General features: G+C 45.7%; 1 protein-coding gene across 3 annotated transcripts in view; it reads left to right on the top strand.

The window, feature by feature from the left end:
- Window positions 1-21,422, top strand: part of CHRM2 (cholinergic receptor muscarinic 2) — a 629,935-nt gene that overhangs the window by 474,775 nt on the left and 133,738 nt on the right. The window lies entirely within an intron of this gene.

Below are 21,422 nucleotides of genomic sequence, written 5' to 3' on the forward strand. Positions count from 1 at the left end.
CCATTTCAAAATGTTATCATACATTCACGGGGCAGTTTTTAAGCAAGGTCCCCTTAGCCTTCATAAAATGTTTTACTGTTATGTTCCTACTAAATATTTGAGGTTGGCCAACACCTTTGTACTACAACCTCCTAGGTTTCGCCGCCTTAGACATGGTGGCTGTTCCGCAGCAGTGGCTGGTGTCAAGTTGTGGAATAACTTGCCTCTCTAATTTCGAGGAACCTCTAAATGTCCTGTTTTTCTGAAAAATCTGAAATTTAGCGATTTACTCCTAATCTACAGCTTTGTCTCTTATTGGGCTTTTGATAGAGTCAGGATTTTAGAACCTAGAAGCTCTCTGTGGAGCTTATGTTGTGATCTATAAATCAATTTCAATGTCAATGTCAAAGTGTGCATTGTTTAACCCAAATTAATTTGCATCTAAACAATGAATTGGGAAACCAGAAAGTCATCCGCGAGAGTCTTAAACACCCATTCCATTGGATGCAGAAAATGTTGTCAGAATGAAACAAATGGCCCACAAGCCTAGGCACTCTCCATCCACTTCATAAACATGAGAGAAGTAGAAAGAGTTCTGACCACAAGTCAATAGTCAGAGGATAGAACCACTAACTTAAATACTCAAACTTGTGGACACCAACCACCAAGTGGAGCTGAAAAGACCCTTAGCTATAGGCTATCTGGACATTTGCAACTAGAACTACTCTTGTCTCCAAATGATTCCACTGATAGACTCAAAAGGGTACAAAGCAAGACAGTAAAATTATTCCTAGCCTAAATTTGCGGAATCAAAACAATGCCAAATCCACCCCTGAGCACTCTGTCACCTTCGGATGGAGTTGAGGGTAAAGATTTAAGATGCTCCGTACCTTTCACATTTAGCCTATTGCAACAAAGGGCATCTCTTTCAAAACCTGGCTCTACACTACAAACCCACCAGGGACCTGCTAACTTATTCCTTATCCAACAATTAACGTTCAGGTTACAAAAGTTCTTGAAACATTCACTGTTCAAGAAGAGGTTCAATTAAAGGCTTGGCTCTAGTTTTAGGAAAGTGAAGAAAGACTACTGGATGGCAGCAACTCCGCATATCCAATTTAGACTCGACCTAACCTATATGTCATAAAGTAATTGCAGCATTAGTTTTTCTTCATCAGCAATCAACATCTGATGTTATATAAAGCTTTCAAATATTTTTTTTAAAAGGTGGAAAAGTTGTAATGGGTGAGGGGAGCATATAGTGATCTATGGGACGTAGGTCTCCTTACAATGGGCCCAATTCACAAAGGTAAACTTAGACATTTGGTCAAAACTTAGACCAAACATCTAAGTTTACTACTTTGGGAATTCACAGAGGGCATTTACGAGTACTATATTTATGTCCGCATTCGGGGCGGAGATATGTCCAGAATGCGACCAAAAAGATAATGCCCTTTGTGAATTTCCAATGTCATAAACGTAGACGTTTGGTCTAAATTTAGACCAAACGTCTACGTTTACCTTTGTGAATCGGGCCCAATGTCCGCAGCTGTCCCTTACGTACAGCTTCAACTGTGCCCATCTTTAGTGAATGGGAGGGCTGATTGGCCGCCTTTCAATGTTTCGTGACTGCTAAGGGTGTGCAAAATGCATGTCATTCGCTTATGTGTACATATTCGGCAAAAACTCCACAAGAGTCTATGAAATAGAAAATGGCATATAGCGCCTTATTTTACTCCAAAATGTGTCCTCGCATCTTCTTTGAACAAGAGGGTGCATTTCACACCAAAAAGAGCTCAAAAGACAGACGTGCTACTAACAACAGCCACTTACATTCTGGTCATTTGCTGTGTTCCTGTGTTTAATTTTGTTGTGAATGCAGTGTAGTTATGCCACATGGTGTAATAGCGTAAATTGTTGAATTTCGCATAACAAGCGTAAAGTAAAATTACACAAGATTATGCCAGCTTGTAATGGAAATTTTATCCAGGCCTACTTGTAACCCATTATTACATTCCCTTCTGCATATCATGTAAAAGGGGGACCTATGTCACTCGCTTTTTCTTGCAATTTGCATTGTGAAGCACAATTTTGGTACTCAAAATGTCACTTTAATATGTTATATTTTTGTTTTCATCCCCAAAAAGCCTGTCATTTTGTACAGCGCAGGCTTTGCAAGGTTGAATAACAGTTGATTCATCAGGCCCATTGTTCAATTTTCTTTACATGGGGACTGGATGTAATATTCCTGTTCATGTGATTCCAGCAGCCAATCAAAGGCGAGTATATGGGGCAAGGTGGCGGCCTATAACGCTCTGTCTTGTGACAGGGAGAGAGGCCGCAAACCGACCATAGCAGATGCTTAAAAACTACAGGACGAACAAGAGGAATAGGAGCTCACAAGACATCAGTCCCGCCCGTGGATATGTAAAAGCAGCAGAGCGTCCGGGGTAAATGACACAGGGCTGAAAAGTCACATGACAAGGGACGCCAGTGCCCTGATTTAAACATCCAATCACTGATGCGGTTGAGGGAAAAGCTACATTCCTACTTTAGGCCATGGTCTGCCCATCACACTCCAAGTTCCTTAAGTCAGGTGTTCACATTCTTAGTATCGCCATTGGCACCCCTCAGTCCCCCTCCAACAAAATACATTACCCAATAATAACACACACTCAGACTGTTTGATTGGGTACAAACTGCTGCAGGTTTATTACATACACCGTTATGTAATAGGTGGGTTATCTTACGGGCGGTCCAAGGGCAGGCAACCAACTGGGCCGCTGCCTACCTGATGAGCCGGGCAGCACAGGGGCGAACCCCGCCTTTGCTGCCGTCCAAGCGATTCTCTTCCAGGATCAAGTGACCGTTGGTAACTTCTACTCACGCCCCTTCCCGGGGCGGAGCGTAGCATAGCAAACCCCCGGTTGTTCAGGCCCACAACCGCCCGAAGGACTAGCGGGGCGCCGACACGGCTTGAGGCTCCTCGGATTTGGCTCTGGCACCCGCTATGGTGCCGCGCAGAGGTACCCTTGGTACCGGCCTGCGTCCAGATCGCCCTGTAACTCCGCCTGCAACGAAAAAATGAAATATTAGAAAATTCTCATCCCCACCTGCCAACCACGCCGGGTAAGCGGTAGGGAGGGATGAGGCGTGCGAGGCGCCAAGAGGTCGCCGGCATGGTGGGGGAGGGCAATATAGCCTCCCTCCACGCCCAGAGGAACCCCGGAAGTGACGCCCGTAGCGTCACTTCCGGGCAAGAAAGAGAGGAAGGGGACACACTGGCCGGAGTCCCTGCCCCCCAGGTGGGGGCGGGGAGGGGTGACCGGTGCCCCGACGACACTAGGGCACCGACCGCTCTAGTGGCCCCCTGCGGGGGCCGCGGTCAGCGGCATAGTATCGCCATTGGCACCCCTCAGTCCCCCCTCCAACAAAATACATTACCCAATAATAACACACACTCAGACTGTTTGATTGGGTACAAAATGCTGCAGGTTTATTACATACACCGTTATGTAATAGGTGGGTTATCTTACAGGCGATCCAAGGGCAGGCAACCAACTGGGCCGCCTGCCCGCCTGATGAGCCGGGCAGCACTGGGGCGAACCCCGCCTTTGCTGCCGTCCAAGTGATTCTCTTCCAGGATCATGTGACCGCTGGTAACTTCTACTCACGCCCCTTCCCGGGGCGGAGCGTAGCATTGCAAACCCCTGGTTGTTCAGGCCCACAACCGCCCGAAGGACTAGCGGGGCACCGACACGGCTTCCGGGACCCTCCCATGAGGCTCCTCGGATTTGGCTCTGGCACCCCCTATGGTGCCGCGCAGAGGTACCCTTGGTACCGGCCTGCTTCCAGGTCGCCCTGTAACTCCGCCTCAGCTCTGGAGGTGGCCACCGTCGCCGCCAGAGCCCCCCACCCAAGCAGCTATAGTCTCACCTGCCACCTCTCCTGTCTGGAGCTTCCTGCAGTCCAGATAAAAGAGAACCGTCCCTGCTGGTTATGGTTATAGGTGGCCCCATCTACATCCCAAGCCCTTGACGCTATCCTGGGTCAGATAGTGTCTGCTGAAACAAGAGGCCTGTCCGGCCTGGGGAGTTGTGCCAAGGGCACTTCACCCCCATGCGTGAAAGTTCCACTGAGAATAATCCACATTTGTAACGCGCGAACAATCACCTGTAAGGGTCTGTAGGCGCTGGGGCCCGCCGGAAAGATTAAGCAAGCTATTGCCCAGAGTCGCTTGGTGCTAAGCAAATCTGCCGCAGGCGCAGGGACGCGGACCTTGATCCCCAGGTTCTGGGGCCAGTTGCCCTGGCCGCGGCGCCACACCTCTTCCCGCTTCACTTGCCTCAGCCCCGAGCCAGCTCTGGGCGGGGTGGCCGCCGATCCCCAGGCTCGCAAGGCACTGTCTATGTGCTGATCTCCCCTAGCTGCCATTCTCCTAGCACCAGGTACGCCTGAAACCTGCGTGCCCAACTATGGGACACCAGCCCGCTCGCTAGGTGACCACTCCCCCACCCGCCTGTCTGCTCTGCTTATTCTGGCGAGAGGGATTCTATTTAACCTTTGTCGGTCACTTTGTTTGATACATCCTGAGGCGTTCAGGAGTGTTTATGACTGAAAGCGGGTGGCCCTGGGCAAGGGACCCTCATGCCCTACCATGTATCCCTTATGGGAATTGTGCCCGTTCAGCTCCTTCCGTGGTGACAAAACCCCCCGAGCATACTGGCGTATCTAATCTGTCTGATTCCAGCCAGCGCATTGCCTGCGGCATGGCCTAAGCATTACGGATTGGCTAAGTCCTACTTTACCCATATTGGAATGCCCCCCGCTAGGAGGGTGTCCAGGGGGGGTATGGGGGGTGGGGTACTTCCCGCCCGCCCAGGGCATCCCCAGCGGTGACAAATTACCTGCTCCGTTGACGTTCCACCTGGGCGTGCCAAATGTTCTATTGACATAATGTCCCCTTGTGTTTGACCCGCAGATACACCAGTTGCTAGGACGGCAGCACAATATGTTGGTTGACCGCATCCCGCCAAGCGAGGTAAAAGTGTCTGTATCCCAGGTTCCCAGTTTCCTGCAGCTGCAGTACACGACCAGTGGCTCCGCTGGGAGATGCCACAAACCGCAATGGTCATCTGGACATTAAGGAAAGCCCCATTCTCACCTGGGCCTACCTCTGAATGATAGTGATTTCACACAGCTGTAAGGCCAGGGGCCCGCCTATTAAACCTATTTACTTGTTTTTTGCTACTCGGCCCCCTTATGGTTGGAGCTCTGAGTTTGCACAGCGTGCATGCTCCCAGGGCACGGTGTTGCTTGAGAGCTGGTGTCTGTTACCCACCCGCTGATACTTATCTCTCGCTAACCATCCTACTGCTGGATGTTTCCCAAGCACTGTAGACTTCGTGGTCCCACCTAGATTGATCCCCTCGCAGAGCGTCCGGGGTAAATGACACAGGGCTGAAAAGTCACGTGACAAGGGATGCCAGTGCCCTGATTTACACATCCAATCACTGATGCGGTTGAGGGAAAAGCTACATTCCTACTTTAGGCCATGGTCCGCCCATCACACTCCAAGTTCCTTAAGTCAGGTGTTCACATTCCTTCCTAAGAGAAGAGTCCTTTGTATCTTTAAAGTTGCCTCTCAGTCTTGTAGTAGCACATAATCCCCTCACTAACTTATATTTTTGCCCAATGTTGAATTTCCCATGTTCTAGACCTAGAATGGCAAGTAACGGGTTCTGTTTCAGAATCTTTCCAGCCACTTCCAAGGCACAGGGCCATGTCCACACTGGCCATGAACATGACCTGCCCCTAAGATAAGATGCAATGCCGTGGGGTGGAAGATGGCAGCCATGGCAAGGTGAGATGGGCCCAACCCCTCTCATGTCATGCTCAAAATGTGGGACCGCACGGCCCCTCAGGACCTCAAGACCTGGATATTCAACCAATAGGCAGCCTGATCCCGCAGCACGATCCCGCAGCGCCTCGAGACCCTCACAGATGAAGCAGCCGCGCTCTACGAATCCTGATTGATTGATTGAGTTCTGTCATGAGAGGACAAGCCATTATCATGACTCAGTGGCCAATATGGCCGCTCTACAGTAAGGTTTTCAAACCTGGTCTTCCTGACTATTCCTTTCTGTAAGTAAAGGTGAGTATTTAACTTCCAATTTAAATTACAATATCTATTCTTACCTCTCTCAACCACTGAGTTCAATCTTTGGGAATTTTGCTTGCAGGCTTTCTGAATTGTTAAATGGAAAATAACTGTTATTCTGACATGTAAAAAACCTAATTAATTTTAAGCAAGCATCCTTGAAGTTGGACATTTCGTACTATTTATTTTATTTCAGATGTTAAGAAGGTATTAAAAGGATTACGAAAAAAGCGAACAGATGAAAAATTCAGAAAATGTCCTCAGTATTAAAGGGTTTGCTCTCATAGTGCAGTTTTTTAAAGTAATCCTTCTCCGTCTTATAGGATTTGAAATCTCTTTGTGGCTTTTGGATTAATAGGGCATTTCTATGCACTGACGTCACACAATTCATGTAGCCTAGTGGTGGAGTTTGAGGCGCCTTGCCTATTCCTGATGAGCCAGGGATTTCTAAAAAGAAATGTGCTTGATGTGGGCGACATATGAAGCGATGCACAACCAGTCTGGTCTAAGTGGCTACAGGAGAGTCTGCAAGGTCAGTATTGGCCAGATGGTGCCCTTGTCCCCACTCCATTTGTCCTGTCTCACTTTTAATATAACTTATGTTTCAAAAGGCCAGCTTGCAGAGAATATTTGTGGTGAATAGCGTCTGGATTACTTTGGAATGTGGTGAATATTTTCTTGAGATGCAATGAAATAATTTGCTTGGGTAAATGTGAAATTTAAATCAGGAACCCATACAAACTTTGAGAGTGACAACATTTGCAAAGTTCGCAAAACTTTAGCAGTGTAAAACAAACTTTGTACACCCCTAGCTTAGTGCACTTGAAAAAAGGCAAGTGTTGGAGACACGTAGTCAGGGATGTAGCTTCAGGGAGGCTGTTTGGGGTATTACACCACCCTAAAACTGTATTCTGTAGTGAATAGTTGAGTATGAGGAAGTGTCTGTCTGATTTTACCTGGGGCTTTTACATGCCCACACTGACAAAAACATACACACACACTCTCATCTCTGTTATGAAGGCCTTAAAAAATGTTTCGTTTGAAAAGTGTTGTGTTTTAAGTACCCCAAACAATTCTCTCCCTCTTTCCATTGCCCTTTAAGCCCCTCTCATATCCTTCTTCTCATATAATGTGTTTTAACAAAATATCCCAGCGTGAAGGTTGGGAAATCTGAAACTCACCTCCACCCGTCAGTCATATTGACCAATTCACGCCCCTGCACGCAGTGACGGTGTGAGAAGGTGGTGCTACAAGAGTACTCTAGTCTTCTCTCTATCTTCATTAACTTATTGGAACCGACTATCTGGCATCTTGTATTGGGGAGCAGGGTGCTTCTGGAGAGATCACATCTCTTCTTTCTATCTTCATTAAATTCTTGACTCCAACTAGCTGGTAGGTGGTAGCGGAGGAGAAGGATACCACCGGAGAGAGCCAGTACTCTTCTTTCTATCTTTGTCAAGCTATCAACACCAACCACCCAGTGCGCAATGTTGGGTTTTCACGATGCTACCGGAGAGAGCACGCCACGCTTCTTTTCATCTTCATTAACTCAGCAACACCATACTTAATTTGAGCTGGTGGTTTCCAGTGCTCTGCAAAGGCATTTAATTGCCAGCACCAGCTCTAATGACATTCCACCACATGGTGGCGCTGTCTGAGATGTGCACAGCAACCATGTTAATTAAGTCAAATGGTATTAACAACGAATGATACAAGCCTCTCACGCCATTATTATAGCAATGTGTGGCCTAAAATAGTCTGAATTGTCACACTTGTAGGAGTGCGATGGTTAGTATGTTGGTACTGTCATCTGCAGCGCTGGTAGGGGCAACACGTGGTGCAGGCTGCAGTGGCCTTCCGAGAAAGGCCCAGGCACTTAATTTTTTGCAAATCAAGCACTGAGACACTAACTATCTGCAATTCACTTTTGGCCTTCTCTCAACTCATAGTTTTGTCCCATACCCACGAGATTAATCCCCCTTTGCCTTCCTTCTATGCGGGTGCACCAAAATTGAAAAAATAATTGGAAACATTGAAAGTAAACCAGAACAGAAACCTATCCCAGCTCATTCTCTCTGCAATATAGCTGTGATGTGCCCTGTTGCTGCTATTTAGTCTCGCTACTAATGATTATGCAATTAGCCCTTTTTCTGATGGAGGCAGCAACAGTACAGAACCAGAAATGGAACCGGTGAATCCAAAATTCTGCCCACTAAGTCCTCTCAAATAAGAATCGTGCCTGATGCTTTGAGTGCCAACCCAAAAACCCTGAATTCACTTGCTGTGTGTCTGGTACAGCAGTGAAAACGGGCAGCATGACAGCATGTTCAGTGGGACATTCCCACTCGTCTAAGCCTCTGACACGCGTGATGATCATGGTCAAATCACCCTTGTGTCCTTGTGCTTTGTAGAAAACACCCGGCCATATAATTTCATATCCAGAGATATTTTACCTGGAAGAACTAAGATGAAGGATGGATTCAAGCCAGATCTTATGGTCAGCAGACATTGGGAGACTCCTTACAAAGCATGAATGGATTGCCACGTGACCAGATATAAAACAAATAAAAAATAAACAAAAATGTATTTTGTAAGTAACTTTTACACAGAAAATAAATGAGTAAGACTTATTTTGTAAATTCTTCGGAAATTATTTAGATAACTCTCAACCTTCTAACCAAAATCTCTTTTTAAGCTCAATCAATATCTTCTTAATGGATAGATACAAATGTATGAGACTATTTCAACATGGCGGACGCACCATTCCAAAAGAGCACACAAGATTTCAAGCCACACTGAAAAGGGGCACATTCCATGCTTCTGGTGTGTCAATTGCAACTCATTTGTCAGACCAGAAAAAGTCCCTCGGCGGTAAACCGATATTTGTGAAAATTGTTTGTAGTTGTATCTTGAATCTTAACTTTATACACTTACATGCCAGTGGTGGCATGATTATATGGGAAAATCTGGGCACCTTCTGAGTGAACAGATCAAGAGTACGAGACTAGCAGTCAGAAATGTAATGTCAATTTGATGGTTACCAGACATTTTCCAAACTGTAAATACAATTTAGCACCACTTTGGTTTCAAGTACTGCAACATGTAAAACACACAAAAGCATCCCGCAGAATAAAATAACTGAAATATTTACATCAAAAAGAGATTTTGATAAACTGAGTTGTTGGTTAAGGAGGTGAATACCCACTCAAGAAGTAGCTACAATTCTTTTCAGGGCCAACCACAAAAAGTCAGTAAATAAACATGTGCTTAACCGTCTGGTAGCTTGGCACAAAAGCCGTCAGTGAAAACAAAACTCTAGAAACCCCATACCAATTTAGAAAAAATAGAGTAAATTGTAATAAATTATTTGACACCAAAATAACAAAAATCTAATCAGTTAAACCAGAGATATGGAATTTTAAAGATTTAGTTAAAAATAGTGCCTAAAATCACAAATACCTGTTATGTTTCATATAGGTACCCAACTACATTACCTCCCTAATACTACACAGTAACGAGCCTTTAGGATTGAACCTTTACCTAGTTCTAGTCCTGGGTGCAGAAGGAGGGTTTTTTGCGAACAATAGCATCCTATAACTTCATCAATAGACTCATACAGTATGAATAAATATTCATGAGGGTTCTTGGAAACCAGGCAGTGGCTACACCACCTACCCCACCAAATCTACGTACAAGATTCATCCCATACGTCATCCTCAAATCCAACAATGGCTAATACAAGAAACAAGGGACAAAGAAACCCTAGATACTTTTTGTATGAATACAGCACATCTTGCAAAGGTTAGAGAAAGGGAACCAAGACTTCCAGGCCGACACACTGACCAGAGACGCTGAGGCTCCTGCATGCAGACACACCAGCTTACAGTGGTTTACCACATCCCTTGCGGGGTGTCCAACTGGAGACCAGGGCGGGGTCCCACACTCTCTCACTTCAGGTAATGGGGTTAGACTAACTCCCAGAGGGATTCTTGGCTTCTCACCTACTCACATGCTAGGTACACTTAGGTACATCTAGATAGGCATCGTAGGAGTATCCAGCATTTTATATTCATGTGTTTATTCATGCTTATTGCAAGATGGTAGACCTGTACTATCCTTTTATATTCACTGTACTGCTAATCATATATATATGCTACTGTCTAACGGTTGTTGCAGCACATATACTTTGCACTGGAAGAACAACTGTGCAATAAATTGTTATTGTAACACACCGACTGTTTCTTCTGGTAACTCTCTGAGATCGAATAAGTGAGCAAGAGTGACTGAGCGAAAGTAGTACATTGTTTCCACGATCCTGAGCGATCAGGGTTGTCATGGTCTAAGGTTGCCAGAAACTATTCTCTCCCCGATAAGAGGAGATTCATGTGGCACTGTGAGCTAGCTAATGCAAACAGGCTAGCATTCTCGGTGGGGGTGCACGGAACCAGTCTGCCACCAATCCCACAGTTTATGTTATCCAAACGCGCAGGTCCTGCATGAGTACTATAGGAACTACACGACATGGCGCCGCCAACATTGGTTGGGTACTTATTTAACAGTAGAATCTGAGTACTTCAGTCATGCTATTCTCAGAGCCGCACTCACAAAGCACCAGAGACGTCTGGAGTGGGTGAGCACAAAAACTCCGCCACAGGTGAGTAGGCGAAAAATCCTATTTATTGGCTGTTGGTTATTCAAGCTTCAAGGACACAATGTTCCTAGATTTCTGCAATAAAACCTTATCTTAGTTCCCTTGAACAAACTTCCTTGTTACAAAAATGACTAAGGGCGAAAATAACTCAGTAGTGGATCTGCACCTCTCAGCAGGATAAGAAGATGCAAACGCAATTCCAATTGCAGAAAAAATCAGAAATACAAACACCCTGAAACTATTAGAAAATGGTTTATCATCTAGGTGTGGCATAGTAGTTTTCGTGATTGAGGCACACAAATCAAACAAAACAGAGGTATTTTATTGGTGGGTTACATTCCCAGCAGCAGATGCGAGAACACACATTTCACTCTTACACAGAGGGAGATGCACCAGTGGAAGATGGTCCATTTGAGGACATAGAGATTCCACTCACGTACCAGGAACATGTGTACTGGTTTAAAGGCGCCTTACCCCACATAAGAAGTAGAGTAAGATTAGGCCCACTCGGAGGAGAAGGGGCAACATGGCCGATATTAGCGGCCTACACACCACATCCTGAGATTGAAACAATGCCACAGGTAGACTTACTCATACAACACAAGGATTTAATTAAAATCTATAGAAACGTGACGCAGTTCATCATGAGGACTTTCACAGTCCAACCAGCAACAGTTGCAAGAAATGGAACTCAATCTCAGGGTACAGTAACTAAAATCACACCATAAACGTTACACACGGTAATGGGCAAAATGCCCACAAAATGTGAACAAATGCCATTCTGGGTAGCTCAGAAAATAACTCAGCTTGAAGCAGTATTGCCAAATACTACCCCGTATGAGAAAAACAATCTGCTTGCCCATGGGGATAGCACCACAAGTAGAGGATTGTACCACTTGGGGTACAGTCTTTGCAGCCATATATACCAGGACTCATGGTATTCCTTCATTACCATTAATACTAGATGTATTAAGACAAATACAAAACGAGTACGGAGCAGAACCTGCCCTGAACTTAGGGATGAAGTTACTAAATAACTATGACCAGGTATCAGCCCTAATACTAGCTAATATTAAAGGGGAGGCAGTGTTAGTGGCAATCCACCAATGCTTAAGGGAGTTCAGTCTGTTAGATCAACAACATGAACTACCCAAAATATTTGAAACTGCGTATGCAGAACTAGGCAGAGACAGTTTGGGTGGGAAAGCTTTAAAACCACAACTGATGGGCAGTCCTGAAAAGGACACTTCTAAGCAGACACCTGCTTCTTCTAAAAAGAATAGGGATAATAAAAAATAACAAAACTTTAAAGGAAACAGATCTCAATCCCGAGGTAGATCCTCTCCACAGGAGCCCTCTGAGAAGAGGTACAACCTTAGGAATAGGGACAATATTAGGAAACCTGACAGGTATCAGGATACTGATACATGTTCCTCTCGTTCCTTTCAGGGTTCGATTAAAAACTCAGAGAGAGATGACCGGTCAGAACACAAGGAAGAGCGTACAAAGTCCAGAGACAAACAGCACGCTCAAGACTATACTTCCAAAAAAGAAGAATAACAAAAATCAAAACCTCAGTTTAAGAAGAAGAAAGTTGCAGGCCTGAATCTCAGACATGCCCAGAATTCTGAGGACGCAACTTCTGAACAGGGAATGGGCTAAGACGATGCTAGACAGTGCGGCAGAAGTAACAATAGCTCGCCAGAACCTGAAGGAATTTCTGGTGACAGCGGACTTGAATGATTACATCACAGTGGAACCACCAGACATGAGGGTGAGCATCCCACATAAGTTACATGAAATAACACTCCAAATGGAGGGGAACAAGCCCAGGAAAGTTAAAGGTCTCTTTTGGGAGAATCTGTCATCCGGTTATGACATCCTATTAGCTGAACAAGATTGGCCACCTGCATTCGTTATGGAGTGTCCTAGGGGAGAAATGGTAATTTTTCTAGCATTTTCCGACCTCGTTCCCATTCATCTTAAACACACATATGCACGGGAGTAGGCAGTTGCCTTAGCTCCAGCATTATATAAAAATCATGCCAGATGGGATGAGAATTCAACCCACCACGGATCCCGTTAACCCAAATGCACAGAGGCAATATCCTATAAAGCAAGAAGTTAAAAAACAGGTCAGGGAGATCTTAGATCAGCTTGAATATCAAGGGGTCATTGAAACATGTGCCTCACCAATGAACAACCCTTTGTTTCCTGTCATGAAACCTGACAATACATATCGTCTAGTTTTAGATTACAGACATTTGAACACTTGCACAAAGACATTCGCTGTCCACAATGCACACAGTGCCGCATTAATGAATAATATTGTGCGGAAAAAATACAAATCTACACTTGATATCTCAAATGGATTTTTCTTCCAAAATATAGCGCCTGTAACTGTGGTTATCTGGTTGTGCCGGAACGTGACAAAGTCACAAGTTCAGGTAGACCGCGATGGAGTGCGGGTCAGATAAAGGGACTAGGATAGGCCCGCTGAGAATTTCACCTAATGTGCTGGATGTCGGGTGATGGCGGATCTGAGGAGCGATGCAATGGTCCTGCAATGAGTTACATCACCATGCATTGGTTCCAATGAGGAGGTGCGAGGGCTGCGAGACAAGGTACATATCGAGTTGCGTCAGGCTGCATCGGTTCTGTTGTGGAGCTGCAAGGGCAGCAATGAGAGATCTTACATTGAGTTGCGTCATGCTGCTTTGGTTCTGATGGGGATCACAGCTGGGCTGGCAGACCATCTTTATGCCCACTTCCTAATGGTCAGGACTGGGGAGGCACCACTTGGGGGAGAGGTTAGGACTCACCGTAAGCAGAGTCCAGTTGCAGGGTTTAAGCGTGTTAGAGTCCTTGGAGTCACTCTGGTGATCCTGGGTTCAAGGTGCATGTCCAATCCTTTCTTTCTCAGGCAGACAGAGCAGCAGGGAAGGAGAGCAGCTGAGCTTCTTGCAGCAGGGCAGCAGGAAGGCGGAGCACCAGAGCAGCTGGGCAGTCCTTCTTGCAGCAGAGCAGCAATGCAGCAAAACAGTCCTTCTTCTGAGTCTTGAACACCCTTTAGAAATGATCTGAACAGTTGGGTCTGAGGGTCCAGTATTTATACATGGCACCAGCTTTGAAGAGGGAGCAGCATATGGAGTTTCTCCCTACAGAGGTGTCTAGAATTTCCTGTCTTCTGCCCTGGTTCCAGTCTGTCAGGGGGCACAACAGGCTAGTGTGAAATTCTTTGAGTGTGAGCTGAGCCAGTGTCTTTGAAAACAAAGTGTGGTAGGTGGCAACTCCACTCCCCCATTAAGTCAGAGATGGCCTATCACTACCAACATCCAGCCCCTCTCTTTTGATGCTGTTGGATGAATACACAAGGGCCAACTACACCTAGTCAAGTGACCCTGAAACTGACTGCAGGAAGAAATGATTAGCACAAGAAAATGCCAAATTGATAAAAATAAAATTTTGAGAATTGTGACGTAAAATTAGGCTTTACCATTTAAAGAGGGTTTGTTAGATTACAATTCCTCAAATACCAGACTTTCCTACCTGCTCCCAATCATACATCACTTATTAAATGCAATAACGGAACCCAATGTTATTTTAAAGGAAAGGTAGGCTTTGCAAAAGTGAAAAATGAATTTGAGAGTTTTTCACGACCAGGACATGTAAAACTTAAAAGTACATGTCCAACCTTTACAATACAATGCACCCTGACATATGGGCTGTTTAGGGCCTACCTCAAGGGTGACTTATATGTTTAAAAAGTATGGTCTAGGTCTGGCAAAAGGTTAATTTTGCCAGGTCGAAATGGCAGTTTGAAACTGCACACACATGCTGCAATGGCAGGCCTGAGACATGTTTCAAATGCTACTTAAGTACAATTAGTGCTGTAGGCCCACTATTAGCATTTAATTAACAGGCCCTGGGTACATGTAGTACCACTTTAGTAGACACTTATAAATTAAATATGCCAATTGGGTGTAAGCCAATTTGACCATGTTTAAAGGAGAGGGGAGGACACTCTAAGGCTGACCAGTCTAACCCTTCTTCCCTTCTTGATGTCTCCCTTTCTGAGTCCTCAAGGTTAAATGTTTGGTCCCTGAGGTACCCTCTACGTTGCTCAAAAGATCACTACTTAACCATCTCTGACTCTCCCCAGATTAGAGCATACAGCTGACACGTTGGATTCCTCACACCCACAATGCTCCTGAAACTGCTCTGTGGATCTGGAGCTACATTGGTGCTTAGTGTAACTCAGCGGTAATATCTAGCATATTGGGACAATATTGTAATGGTGAATGTGTGCTTTGAGTTGGAAGAAGCGGTCTCTATTTGAAGATACCTTGTGATTTGTTCTTCCAGAGTATGACTAATCTAAGTCCCTGTATATTGCAATAGATGCACATGCTTTGGGGATGTGTTGGGCTGGCCATGTTCTAGAATATCACAAGTACCTGAGCACAGAGGGCATTCCCTCCCAAAAACTGACATGAGATGATGTCAGTTTGCTGATGTGAGAGTTCAGGCAGGCCAGGTCTGGTGGATCATTGGATGAATGCACCTACTTCAGGAATCTGTCTTTGACCTCATGGTCCCAAGTCCACAGACCTGAGGGTCCATTCAAGCCTTTGTCCTTCTGAGACTGATAAAATGAGTGCTATTGAGTTGGCAAATAATAAATGTCTATTATTCATTTCAATGAAGCTCATTGGGGGTCAACACATGCCTTTCAAACACTTATGCAGTTATTATGCTTCTGATAAGGTAATGAAGGAATGTTTTCCTCTGTGTGTGTATATTACATTTAAATTTGCGCTTCATTGTTGTAGGAAAATAAAACAGAAAGATTCAGCAAGTAGATCAAACCACTCGAGGAACTTTTGGCTGCTCTGATTGGGTAACCTGAGAGTAGTGCAAAGGCTGAAGAAAACGCGGCTTGATGCATGGAACCGTCTAGCATGATAGTTAACCCGAACTAGCAAGGCCAGAGTTGGCTGATGACGGATGTCACCATAATGCGGGTCGGCCATCTTTGAAAGGCCCCCGGCATACTATAGACTTAAATCCAAATCCATGACTATCGCACAGAGAGTGACAATGTCCTTGTCTACAAACTCAGTGTCCAGCAAGCAGAGAATCACAGAAATCTGCACTGAAAGCATGATCTTCTTTGGAAAGAGAGATATATAAAACTATTAATTACTGGACCAAACTTCACTAGTGTACCTCCATCACTATTTGAAGGACCTGCACTGGCTACGTCTAATCAAACCACCTGTAAAAGTAAACTGCTCTGGAACAGGGCCTGATCTCCAGTTCTGTAGATAGATACTGGTGTTTACCATATACACGATATCAACAACAGGAGGGTACCTTCAGAGTGGTCTATCCTGAGGCCGTGCACTATGTGCATAATTCCGTCAACCTTTTAAATCAATAACTTGTCAGAGCACTAGGTGCATGTTTAATCAACTTCAGTTTTGCTATCAACTTGTGCCTCACGCTGAGTCCATATTTAAGTCAACTTCATTTTCCCCATTACTTGTGAATCACACTTTGTGCACTTAAGTTTTCTCACTTGATGCAACGTCCCTAGTTGCAACAGTGGATGCAAGGTAAGTCTCCTTTCACCACATTTCCATGCTTTACTCTGAACTGTCATTCCCTATTAATAATGGAGGTGGAAGTTGCCTGGGAGACACTGAAGAAGGTGAGGAGTGTGCCTCCTCAGGTACAAATAGAAAGAGCAATGGCGTCTTCGATTTAAGAAGTATACAGCGTGCATGCCGGGGTAAGAACAGAAGGGTAAATCAGGGCTGGCTGGTTCATTCTTCTGTGGTCAGGGCATCAACCTACCAATCATTTTGTCGCTCACCCTTGCATGTGCAGGGTACCCGTCTGGCTAAGGTCTGAACTATGGCACTACTAGGCAGTGCTTAATTTGAACTGGTGATTTCTAGTGCTCGGCACCAGCACTTAATTGTCAGCACCGGCACTTATGACAGTCTGCCACATGGCGGTGCTCTCTCTATAATTTACAGATAAGCAAAACAGTTGTTGTTTATTAATTCAATTTACATTAAACATGACTAAAACCTGCTGCCCTAGCCATTATTATAGCTTTGGGGGTCTGGAATTAGCTGAATTTTCACACTTGTAGGAGTGTGATGGTGAGTAGTTGTGTTGGTACCGTCATTGGCAGCACTCGCAGGGTCAGCAGGTGGTGCAAGCTGCAGTGGCCTACTGACAAATTAAGCACTACTACTAGGGCTCTCCCATCTGATGCTCGTCCAGCTTTGGGAGCCTTTTGGAGCATGCGAGAGGGGCTTGGTGCACCAGCGACAGGTTTGGCTTCTTTCAGCCTACAAGGAGTAGGTTAAGTCTGGGCCTTTAATGATTATGGGGCAGATTTATGTGGGACTTGCGCCCCTTTTACGCCGCCGTTGCGTCACTTTTGTGACGCAGTGGCGGCGTAAACCCTGCGCCACGTTGCGCCTGATTTACATCGTGACGCATCTATGGAGATGCGTCACGGTGGAAAGCCCTGCGCCACGTGAAACCTGCGTCAGGTTTCATGTGGGCGTTGCGACACAGGGGGGGGGGGCGTTCCGTCGCACCATGTTAGGGATAGGGTAGGATGGAACAGTGCTGGAGTTGCGTCGCGCTTGCGACACAACTTCAGCACTGCGCCAACCTTACGCCGGCAGATACGTCACGCATCTGCTTGTCCTTGCGCCACGATGCACCGCATTGTAAATGCGGCGCATCTGCGGTGGCGCAAGGGCAAACTTGCGTGATCCATGCTGATTTGCAGGGATGCGCCAGGGAACATAAATCTGCCCCTATGTAGTTCCACCTCAGGTTTCCAAGCTTGGTTTCACTCCCGCTTCTTTTCTCGTTCGTGTGGTGAGTTTGTGCAGCGGCGGGCAGTGCTGCTCCTTTTTAAAAAGATGCATTGTGTCTAATCATTGCCCAGACCACCATGCATCCCCATTAGGTATATTTTCCCTCACTCAACAGTATCTCTGCTGTGCACAAGTTGTCATACGGGATGAGGTTGTGGGCTTACTGCCAGAGCTGCCGACTTTGGAGCTGGGGAACCAGGTTCGAGCCGCGGCGTTGGCTCAGCATCCTGTGATTCTGGGCAAATCACTTAATCTAACCTGTGCCTACCAAAAATGAATGTGTCCTTGTGTAACGTAACTGGTGCTCATGTAAAGCGCTCAAATACCTTCGGGTCGAGTTTGTGCTATACAATTCTGCAAAACATAGAAAAAAACCACACACAAAAATATGGCGTACCAAGCTATTTGTGGGTGTACACACTGAACCCCTTTTGGCTAGGTCGTGCTTTGTGCCTGCTTTCAGTACTAACTATAATTATAATTGACTCACCTATCTTTCACCCCTCACCTTCATCATACTGGTAGGTGCTACACTCTCGTAATCAGAGCAACTCTCTGGTTACTCATACACAGCACCAAATCTCACATAGGATCGCAACAAATATGGCACTCTGCCAACCAGTCACTCTTTATGGTGCACAATTCTACCTATTCGACAATGCCTTATACGGGAATTAAGCGCTATATAAATACAACAATACTATACAACAGTTTGCCTCTGGTTACAGAGCCTAACGGCCTTGTGGGCCAACATTGGGCACCTCGAGGCTGCAAAATACATCAGATGGTTTGAAAGAAAATAATGGTACATTAGCCAAGTCACCCATTAGTGTGCCATATAAGCCCACAAGGATGGGCTGTTAATGTAAAAAAGTGGAAAACATTAAGCGAATATATATATGCCCACATTGAAAAGTGCCAAAAGCTGTTTGTCTCTGTGTAGTACCGGTTACCTCTTGCCTTCGGCAGTCCTAATTGTAACTAAAACCCCTTTCAAAAACTTGATGAAAAGTTAGTCTACACGCACCGTAAATCAAATGTAATAGAGAGGGAAACATTTGGTAAATGTAAAGGTAGCGTGTGTTGTGAAACATGCATGCTACAGGAAGTCCCTCAGAGAATTATCTCTGTCAAGGGCAGGGCAATCTGTTCACATAACAGGCAGAAGGGATGTCCCCAGTGCTTCATTTGTAAATGGATAAGCAGCCGCAGCCCGTGCAGGTTAGAGAGGTGGGGCCGGGTTGGTGGGGGGTATTCGACAGACGGCCATGAGGGAAAATTAAATAAATAATTAATTTTCCCTCGACGTCCTCTGTCGAAACCTGTCATCCCCCCCACACAGCCTCACCGCTCCTACCTGCACGGGCCGCGCCTGTGAATAAGCGCTGGGGCCCGAAGCTTTGTTCAGTAGCCCGTGCCAGTGCTATGGAAGGTTGGGGTGCTCAATGTTCAGACTGTGTGGTCTTAATTCAATCTCACACGTCTTTAATCCACCACCAGACAGCCCTCCCCGCCACTCTTGCAGTAATCTTTAATCCACCACCAGACAGCCCTCCCCGCCACTCTTGCAGCTTCTTTTTATCCCTGCTTTCTCCCTTTGTTAGGGTTTTTCTGTATTTCTGTTCCTCCTTCTTTCCCTCTTGTGTTTTTTTTCTCTCGTGCTCTGGGGCAACGTTGAAGACAATAAATAATAGCTGGCCCAAAAATGAGTGCTGGTGAGCCCTACCTGCAACCACCAGCTCAAATTAAGCATTTGATGTCCCTTCATTTTCAGAGTGGGCCTAGGTGCGGAGTTGGATCTTCTGTGAGAAGATTCGATCTTGAATGAGTGACAGTCGAAAAGTATCCAATCAGTAGGAAGAGGAAGTGCTGTTTTTGGGTGGGAATTGTGGAAGTATTGTGCCTAGGAAATTCTACAATTACTGGGTAGGACATAGGATAAAATGGCGCTTCACCACCAGCTCGTCAGAACATTCCGAGACCTGGAAGAATATCTGAAGAAGGAAGAACCTATGGATTGACGCAGATACTCCAGAGGTAGAGAATAGTTCAATCCAGATAGCCGTTTGTCAGAATACGGCACTGGCACTTGTAAAAGAAACCCGGTGCCTTGAAGCTTGCCTTGAGGACCTGATGGCTATTTGAAAGGCCAGGAGTCGGTTTCCCAGCATCAAGAAATATTGTGATATAGTATTTTTTCTGACACTAAAGGAGCAGGACAAGAAGCCAAAACATCTTGAGGAAAGTGCAACCTAGCTGACCATAGATTGCTGGTTTGTCTCACTCAGAGCTTTTTCACCTGGCACTTGAGGCCACCAAAGACCTCCCGCAGAAGATATCCACGCCAGCGTAGCCCTCACAGGTTACAACCTCCTTCCTTGTCCCACTAGAGGAAAAGATGAACCACAACGTGATTGAGAGCGAATGTAGGACTCTAGCAAGGCGAAGAATTAATGCGGCTAGCGAAGTGTCCTGTTCAGCAATGAAGTTTGGCTCTCCCAGGTGGTCTCCTCACAGTGATGATTGTGTTTGTGACTTATTTTTAGGTATGATTTTTAATCACTATAATAACCCTACCTCTTTTCTTGAGCAATAAGTTACGCTCTTTTTAAAAGCCATTGAGACGTGGAATGAATTTAAATCACTTGAGGGAGTTGATTGGCTGAACACTGTGCTTAACACTGTGCTTAACACTGTGTGGTCAAAATACCCTATTACATGTTCCGGTGATGCTTTGCCGGCTTCAACGATCCTAGCGGCTGACTTTTGGTTAGCCTTGAGCACATCTTCTCTGACGTTTGAAACCTTTTACAGTGCCCTAAAAATACAGCAAAGTTTCACACTTGTTAAAAAGGCCTCACTACCATCATTAGACCCCCCTTTTCTAAATAGATATCTCCCAACTACTGGCTCACTGCTTGTGAATCAGATGACTACTCATGCTCACTGCCACCGGTGCATACTTATGCATATACACACTCATACACTCTGAATATGTGTGTGTGTGTGTGCATTTGTGTCACACTCATACACTGTGCGTGTTGGTTACCTCTACCACCGACCTACAGGTGCTGAGATATGCCTACTTTGTGCTGTGTGCAGGGAGCACCTGCCTTTTCTGCTGTTTGTCCAGGACCGGACTGGCCGTAGCGGGCACCGGGCAATCCCCCAGTGCACTGCAAGGGTGGGGGCCGGTTTTGGGCCCCTGGGGGTCGTTTTTGTTACAGGGCCGTGTTTTGCAGCGTAGCAGTAAATCGGCCCTGTAACATATTGGCCGAAAACAGGCCCTGGCAAAGAGCTCGGCGGCACCCTCCCCCTCCCCCCCTCTCAGACCAGAGGGGTCCAAGTATGCTCTAGTCCCCTTGCATATACCACATATCCCATGGGTTGATCCTGCCTCCATCTTTGTCACATACTTAAACAGGGTTTTCTGAGAGATCCGATCACAATTTTGAGTGGCTCTCTGCACCAGTGATCCAATGACTCCTAGATTTACTTATTGGCATACCTTGATCATGGAGTGATTGTGGTACCATTAAATACTTCAAACCTACTGAGGTACTGCCTTGAGGAGGTGGAAGGTGAACCATTTCTAAACGTTTCTAAAACTTATGTATATGCCCCAGTCTTTTACCAATCCTCCAGTATTTGACTGTAATTCTCCCTCACAATTTAATAGTGAATACAGGGATTGGATGTAGATGTTACTGATGTGCTTTCAAAT

This window comes from Triturus cristatus, chromosome 4_1 (genome assembly GCF_964204655.1).
Source record: "Triturus cristatus chromosome 4_1, aTriCri1.1, whole genome shotgun sequence".
In the NCBI taxonomy this organism is placed as follows: domain Eukaryota; kingdom Metazoa; phylum Chordata; class Amphibia; order Caudata; family Salamandridae; genus Triturus; species Triturus cristatus.